This window comes from Dasypus novemcinctus, chromosome 4 (assembly GCF_030445035.2).
Source record: "Dasypus novemcinctus isolate mDasNov1 chromosome 4, mDasNov1.1.hap2, whole genome shotgun sequence".
Lineage (NCBI taxonomy): Eukaryota > Metazoa > Chordata > Mammalia > Cingulata > Dasypodidae > Dasypus > Dasypus novemcinctus.
The window spans coordinates 139293350-139300177 of NC_080676.1; the positions used below are offsets into that span (position 1 = coordinate 139293350).

The following is a 6828-nucleotide window of genomic DNA, read 5'->3' on the forward strand; positions in this document are numbered from 1 at the left end:
TTTATAATTAAAGTGTTTATTTTCTTGGGTGTAAGTAGTTTTATTAAGCAAAGCTGACTAAAAATTATTAAAATTAAAAACATGGTCTACATTTACATATTTGGTAATAGTTATTCCTTGTTTATTGATAGTATGAGGGGATGGTTTACATGTTCAGTAAAAAATTATTTTTTAGTGTTTTTGAGCTTGATATAATAATAGTCAGCAGATGATAGTATTTTGCAATTTACAAATGGCTTTCACAAAGCACTATGTGATTTATACTACATTGTGTTTCATCCAAAAGGAAAAGCATAATTAGTTCTTGCCCAAAATATAAAACAATGTTAAAACAAACAATATAGTAATTTATATATTTATATTTATAAATATAACATTATATTTATTAGAGCAATACAATAAAATAAATGCAATTATGATTAGCATTTCCTTTCAAAATTGCCAATTAAAATATTTAAGCCTCAGATTGCAACATTTTTTAATACTAAAAATTCACTTCTATAACTCTTGTACATTTCAGCTTTGAGACACACTTCAAGTCAGATATCGTCTCTTTAGGTGTCACCTATAGTATTTGATTTTATAATATTTAAATGTACTTGAAATTATGGAATTTTTAATCCATATCATTATCCTAGTAAAATGAAAAAAAAAATCACTGAGAAACCTACAATATAGATAGTAAGCTATCAGCAGCTGTAGAGAGCAAAAGTCAGCATAAATACCTTATTTTAATAGAGTTTTCAATCTAGTTAGGGAAATAAGAGACTAATGTATGATAAATTAATAATGAAAATTAAGTAACACAATAAGTACTCACAGATTGTGCAGTGGTAATTTTGTGTTTTCAGCTTTTTTTTTTTTCATTCATTTCAAATTTGAGAACAAAGTTTTGGAGAATGAGTTGAGATAGGAGCCGGATTATTTGAAAGAATGAAAGGATTGAGACTGACAGAAATATGTTAATAAGTATATTCAGTTGAGAGAAATGGTGACTGAAGAAAGTTTGAAGAAGTTCAGGGACTGAAGGTATGATAAAGTCAGGGGAAAATGGTACTTAAAGAGTACAATATTTCTTTGTAACAATGAATGTAACCATGAACATATTTTGAGTGACCAATGAAAATTTAGCCCTCTTAAATACCTGTTTTAAAAATAATTTCACTTGGTTTAGAAAGTTTTCCTTTTAAAACAGAGTTTGAATAAGAAATAATTTAGATAAAATATCACTTTAAAGGCTTAACAGATGTCATAAATATCTCCAGATTTCTCAAATTATTGTACATTTTTGCTTCATATCTCATACAGTCTGATTTTTTATGTGGTTTACATATAAATTTGAAAATTCTTAAGTCTGTAAAATTACATACTGGAAGAATGGTATAAATCTTTGATTTTTATAGACCTAATATATCATTGAATTTCGACATGAATCCATAAATGCCTTCTTAGAAACAAAGTCACACTTGATACACATATAGCATACAATTCAGATCACATTTTCCTCTAACCCCTTGTTTATATACCAGGACTTATTCTAGCTCCCGGAATTTTTTTTTTTTTTTTACAGAGTTCTAGATTTTTTTTCTATAATACAAAATAGTGCAAGTTGTGTATTTACCTTATTTTATGTTGCCTCATCATCCAGCTATCTTAAAATTCCTTGTTATCATTTTCTATCCTTACTTTGGAAAGTTCAACATATAGTAAATTTTAATACATAGGTCAACATATAATAAATCTCTTGAAAAGGGAGGCAGTGACTATCCTCAGTGAGTTAATGACAAATGCTGGAGATTGGTATATGCCCAGAAAATGTTAACTGAGAATGCTGAACACTGGATGGCATGAGATGGCTGTCTGATGTTGACTGTAGCTCTGATGGGTGTGCAGCAGAGCCAGAGTTCACCTTGGACTAGGCTGCTAGAGAAAACTTTCAAGAGGAGACTGGACATATAAGCTTTGGATCCTGAGGAGTATTTCAGAAAATGGGCATGAGAGGAAAGTGTGTCTGGGAGTATTCAAGAGAGGGAACCACAGAATCAATTAAGACAAATTAGGGAAATGAAAGCAGTATTGAGGGGTCAACTTGGTTGGAGATAAGGACTTTTTATTTTGAGGAAATGGGAGATATGTTTAGGAATGTAGCTTGAGAGCAAATTATGAAGGATGTTAGGGTATAAATTTGAAGATGATATTAATAAATATGGAGAACTGTTGAAATAGAGTAATGGTAAGCAAGTACTATTTAAGAAAATTAATGTGATAGATTTTTAAAATGCTTTTTGAGTAAGTCTACAGGGAGAATGAATTGAATGTCTGGGAAACTTTAAAAGGGTCATTTCAATAATCTAAATATGGCAGTGGAGTACACATTTAAAAGAAGAGATAGATGTTTTAGAAGAGAAAATCAATAGTTCATGAGGAACTATTGAAATTTGCATCAAGGGAAAGTGAGTTTCAAAAAATAGCCTAGGATTAAACTAAATGACTCAAAGAATATGGTACTATTGACAAGCACATGATTCTCCATCTCTATTCTGGAAAAAATGGCTGATACTACAGTACAGAATTATGTTTAAATTGAAGAAAAAAACTAATGAAAATAGTGACACGTATAGCAAGGAAGTTTTACATGTTTATCACTAGAGCTTCAGAAAATTCTCCTTCATTTCCATGTCTTCTTTCTCTTTCTCCTTTCCCTTCTTCCCTATCTCCCTTCTTGTCTTCCTCCCTCTTTCCTTTCCTCATTCTATTCTTTCTCCATTTTTGTTTTCTTCCTTCTCTCCCCTTCTACTTTGCTCACTATTTTTTAAAAATTTCTTCACATTGAAAAAGTACATATTTATTAAGCACTCATTCTGTGAATATTTTCATATATGTATTTCTGGATTAGTAGCAAGCTTTATGGATTAATTTAACACTGGGACTGGGTATTTGAATTTCAGATCAGAAAGCCAGCTTGCTCAATCTGATAAACAACCACTTCATTTATACAGATGTTGAAAATACCAACTTTGTTACTAAGATAAATTTAAATAAATATATGTATTATTGGATGCAATAAATAATCTTATGTAATCAAACTGTCTATGATCTAAAGTTTATTACAATCATATATGAACAAGGTAAAGCAGCGTGCATGGGTGTGTATATGTGTAGGTGTGTTTGGTGAGTGTGGATGCACAAATTTTTTTTCCATTCTAAAGTAGTTTTCCCTAACTACTTAGACTTAGGTTTCATGACATCCTGAACTTACTTCTGTCATTTGGAATAACATATTTATCTATTTCAACTCACATTTTCTTAATAAATCTAATTTTCCCCCCTAACCACCCATTAATTCATGAATCATTACTAATGGTCTTTCATTCCCTTTTACCAAAGCCTAAGGTTTCTTTTTGATGCTCCTTGAGATTTATTCACCAACATTGTGAATACCAAATATTTCTACTCATCTTTCTCCAGGATAAAAATTTTAATGATAGATGGAAACTTTTATGTAGTTGCCAAGCCCATTATATGCAATAAAATTAAGTGCCGTTCATAATCCAATGACCTGAATTAGCTTATCAGGTGAATGGTCACTTATTCATGTGTTTTGTGAAGGAAAACCAAAGGGCTTGGGTGGTGGTTTTAGTTTTGCATAGCTGCTATGACAAACATCCAACAATGGGTTGACTTATACAACATGAATTTATTGTTTCATGGTTTTGGATACTACAAATCTAAAATCGAGGTTTCAGACAGTCATGCCTTTTCCCAGAGTTTGTAGCATTCTAGTACTAGTTTGCCACAATCCTTTGGGTTCCTTGGTTTGCATCTGTTCTTCCATCACATGGCAATCTTTCTCTCACTCTATCTGGATTCTTCTACTTCTAGTTTTACTTCTGTATTCAGTTTCCTTTGCATGTAAGGATTTTGGCCATATGGATTAAGGCCCAGTCTGATTCAATTTGTCCTCATCTAAATAACATCTTCAAAGGTCCCATTTACCAATGGGTTCACACCTACTGGATTGCAAATTAAGACTTGAACATATCTTTTGTGGGGGACATGATTGAATCCCCAACAGTGACTGTAAACTAAATAATAATTTAAGGACATATGATGCAATCTTGCAGTATTACAGAGAGTTTATAAGTGTGACTAAGTGCTGTTTGTTTAATAAATCCTGATTTTTTTTTTGTCTTCTCCAAATTTCACTCTCTATTATATAAAATAATTTAAGCTATTCTGTGCCCACCTTATTTATAGATGGATATTGTGGAACTAAGCACAAATAACCTTGCAGGGATTACCATGTACCAGGGTGACAAAGAAGATAGAGAAGATACCTATGACCTTAGGATTGTCATGAAAGTAGTAGCAAGTACAACAGGATTTGAACGCTTCTTTTCAGATGGAAAGAGAATGTTTACGTGACAATGTAACATGACTTGAAGAAAATATCAGAGGATTTTCATATAGACAGATAATGTGAAGTCTACATGATCCAAACAACAAGTTGACAAATTGAGTGAGATCAAATCTTTCACCAAAGAGTTACGGGCATTCAGATAGAAATTAAGTTGAATTGTTGGAAAGAAAATGTTATTTCTCTTATGCACTTGAGTTTAGGTGGAACTTTATATCTACAAATATTAAAAGAGAAAACTAATAGAGCTGTCATGATTGTGTCCTTGTCATGTTTAACTCTGCTTATCAGTACCTATAATTTTTTGTCAAAGGATCTATGTGTTCCTTTTAATTTAGTGCTTTAGTTTGCCTGAGCTGCAAACACCACAAAGTGGGTTGACTTAAACAATGGGCAATTTTTGGCTCATTTGTTCAGAAGATAAAAATCCAAAATTAAAGTGGCAGTGAAGCCATGCTTTCCCCTTGAAGACTGTGGAGTTTTGGTACAGTCTTCCTGGAAGTTATGTGAGGTTCCTAGGCTTTCCCGTAACAGAGAGATCTCTTCTCCTTTTTCTTCCAGGTTCCCACTGACTTCCCACCATTCTGGCTCCTCCCTGGGTAACACCTTAAGTAAAAATGGCATCTTCCAGAGATTGTAGTTTCAATGGGACACCCACAGGAATGCAGATTAATATTAAGAGCCTGTCTATATTGTGGTACAGAACTCAATATACCACATTTAGTTACTAAACTTTTCTTACAGCAAACAAATGTTTTTTTAATTCTCTTGAAGTATAGATTGTTTAAATTTTAAAATTTACTATGAAAATTGTATTCCCTGGTGTGGCCAGATTAAGCCATATTTTCATCTTGGTTCACTTCGTAATTGCTATGTTACCTTATTATTATACCTCTTTAAACTTCTTTCCTCTTTCCTAATTTTACAAATAAACATGTAATCTCATAGCTTTTGAAAAAGAACTATAAAAATAATAATAATTTTAATAGCAATAAAAATAGCTGTGATAGTAGTAATAATAAGAATGGTAATAGTTGAAACAGAAGGAATATTACCTGATGGGAATTTTTAAAAAGCTAAAATTTTTTAGCAGAAATTGTGCAAAACATTTTCTCTATGCATTGTGCTAAGCCTTTTTAATGGGTTAACTCATTTAATAGGCATAGTAACTTTTGAGGTAGGCAATATTCTGCACTCAATAAATGAGGAAGCTTAGATTCCAAAGATCAAACCACTTCCTTACGCCACCTAGACAATATAATTCCCATACAAACCTTGCTCTCCCAGTTATCATATTGTGCTACAAGATATAAAAGGAAAGAAAACTAGACCTGCAGCCAATTTTAGCCCTTTTTCTAACCCTTGCAGTCTTAAAATGTTGGTAAACATTAGAAATGTCTGAAAGATTTCTCTGAACAAATTACTAAGCCCCTCCCAGAGTTCCTGATTAAGAAGGGTTGGATTAGGGTCTGAGAATTTGCTTTTTTTTTTTGATTCCCAGGTTTTCATTAAGACTACAAGTAAATACTAGCTCACATCTGTCACCAATGACTAAGATGTTTCTTTCTAATGAATTTTCCATAACATTTCCAAAGTTCTGAAATGGCCAACGGATCATAGGAAGACATTTCTTTAGGTTCCTGTCTGAAACCAACAGCTCCATCAAACTGCTGGCCTTGATTCAGGGCCAAAGAGAATTTGCATTTTTAACAATTTCCCAGGTGTTGTAGATGAAACTGTTGAGTGACTATGCTTTGAAAACAACTTTTATAGGTCAGAAATATAGAAGAAAATCCATGGCAGTTATAAAGTGGCCTTAATAAAGGAACAGAGGTGCTGCTTATATTTAGGTAAAGACACACTACCATATAATTTGAGGATCTCATTCACAAGCTATTTTTTTGGATGTCTGAAATTTAACTTTAGGGAATCATTCCTTTCCCACATTATGTTTTCCCTTGTTAAAATGCAATTCATTTTTTTTTTTGAAAGGATAGTAACTAATCATCCAGGTATGGTCATTTCTATAGTCACAAGTATAATGCAAAGATGAATACTAGAGTCCCTGACTTAACGACCTTAAATCTACAGAATAGAACTAAATCTGTAAGTCCTGAGAAGAGATGAGCTCCTTAAGTAAAGAGGTGGTAATGGTTATGTAAACAGGAAATTAATTAGACAGTTAAGAAGTAAGATTAGAAGGATTCATTTTTATTGAAGATAGGTGGTATAGATAAGGATTAAATAAATGATGACAGAAGTTCTGGCTAAGGATTTATGTAGATTAGTGTTTCTCAGTGTTTTGCATATTAGAATCACCAGGGAACTTTGAAGAACACTGATACAGGGGAAACATCCATTATAATTAATTCATAATCTTTGGAATCATCAGTAATCCAAAGGTAATTCCA

General features: G+C 32.2%; 1 non-coding gene across 1 annotated transcript; it reads right to left on the reverse strand.

Moving 5' to 3' along the window:
• Nucleotides 1-5971: 5971 nt before the first annotated feature.
• LOC111760637 (small nucleolar RNA SNORA2/SNORA34 family) lies at nt 5972-6108 on the reverse strand. Its single transcript, XR_002794267.2, has one exon. It is a non-coding gene; the product is annotated as a small nucleolar RNA SNORA2/SNORA34 family (small nucleolar RNA).
• Between the last annotated feature and the right edge of the window lie 720 nt (nt 6109-6828).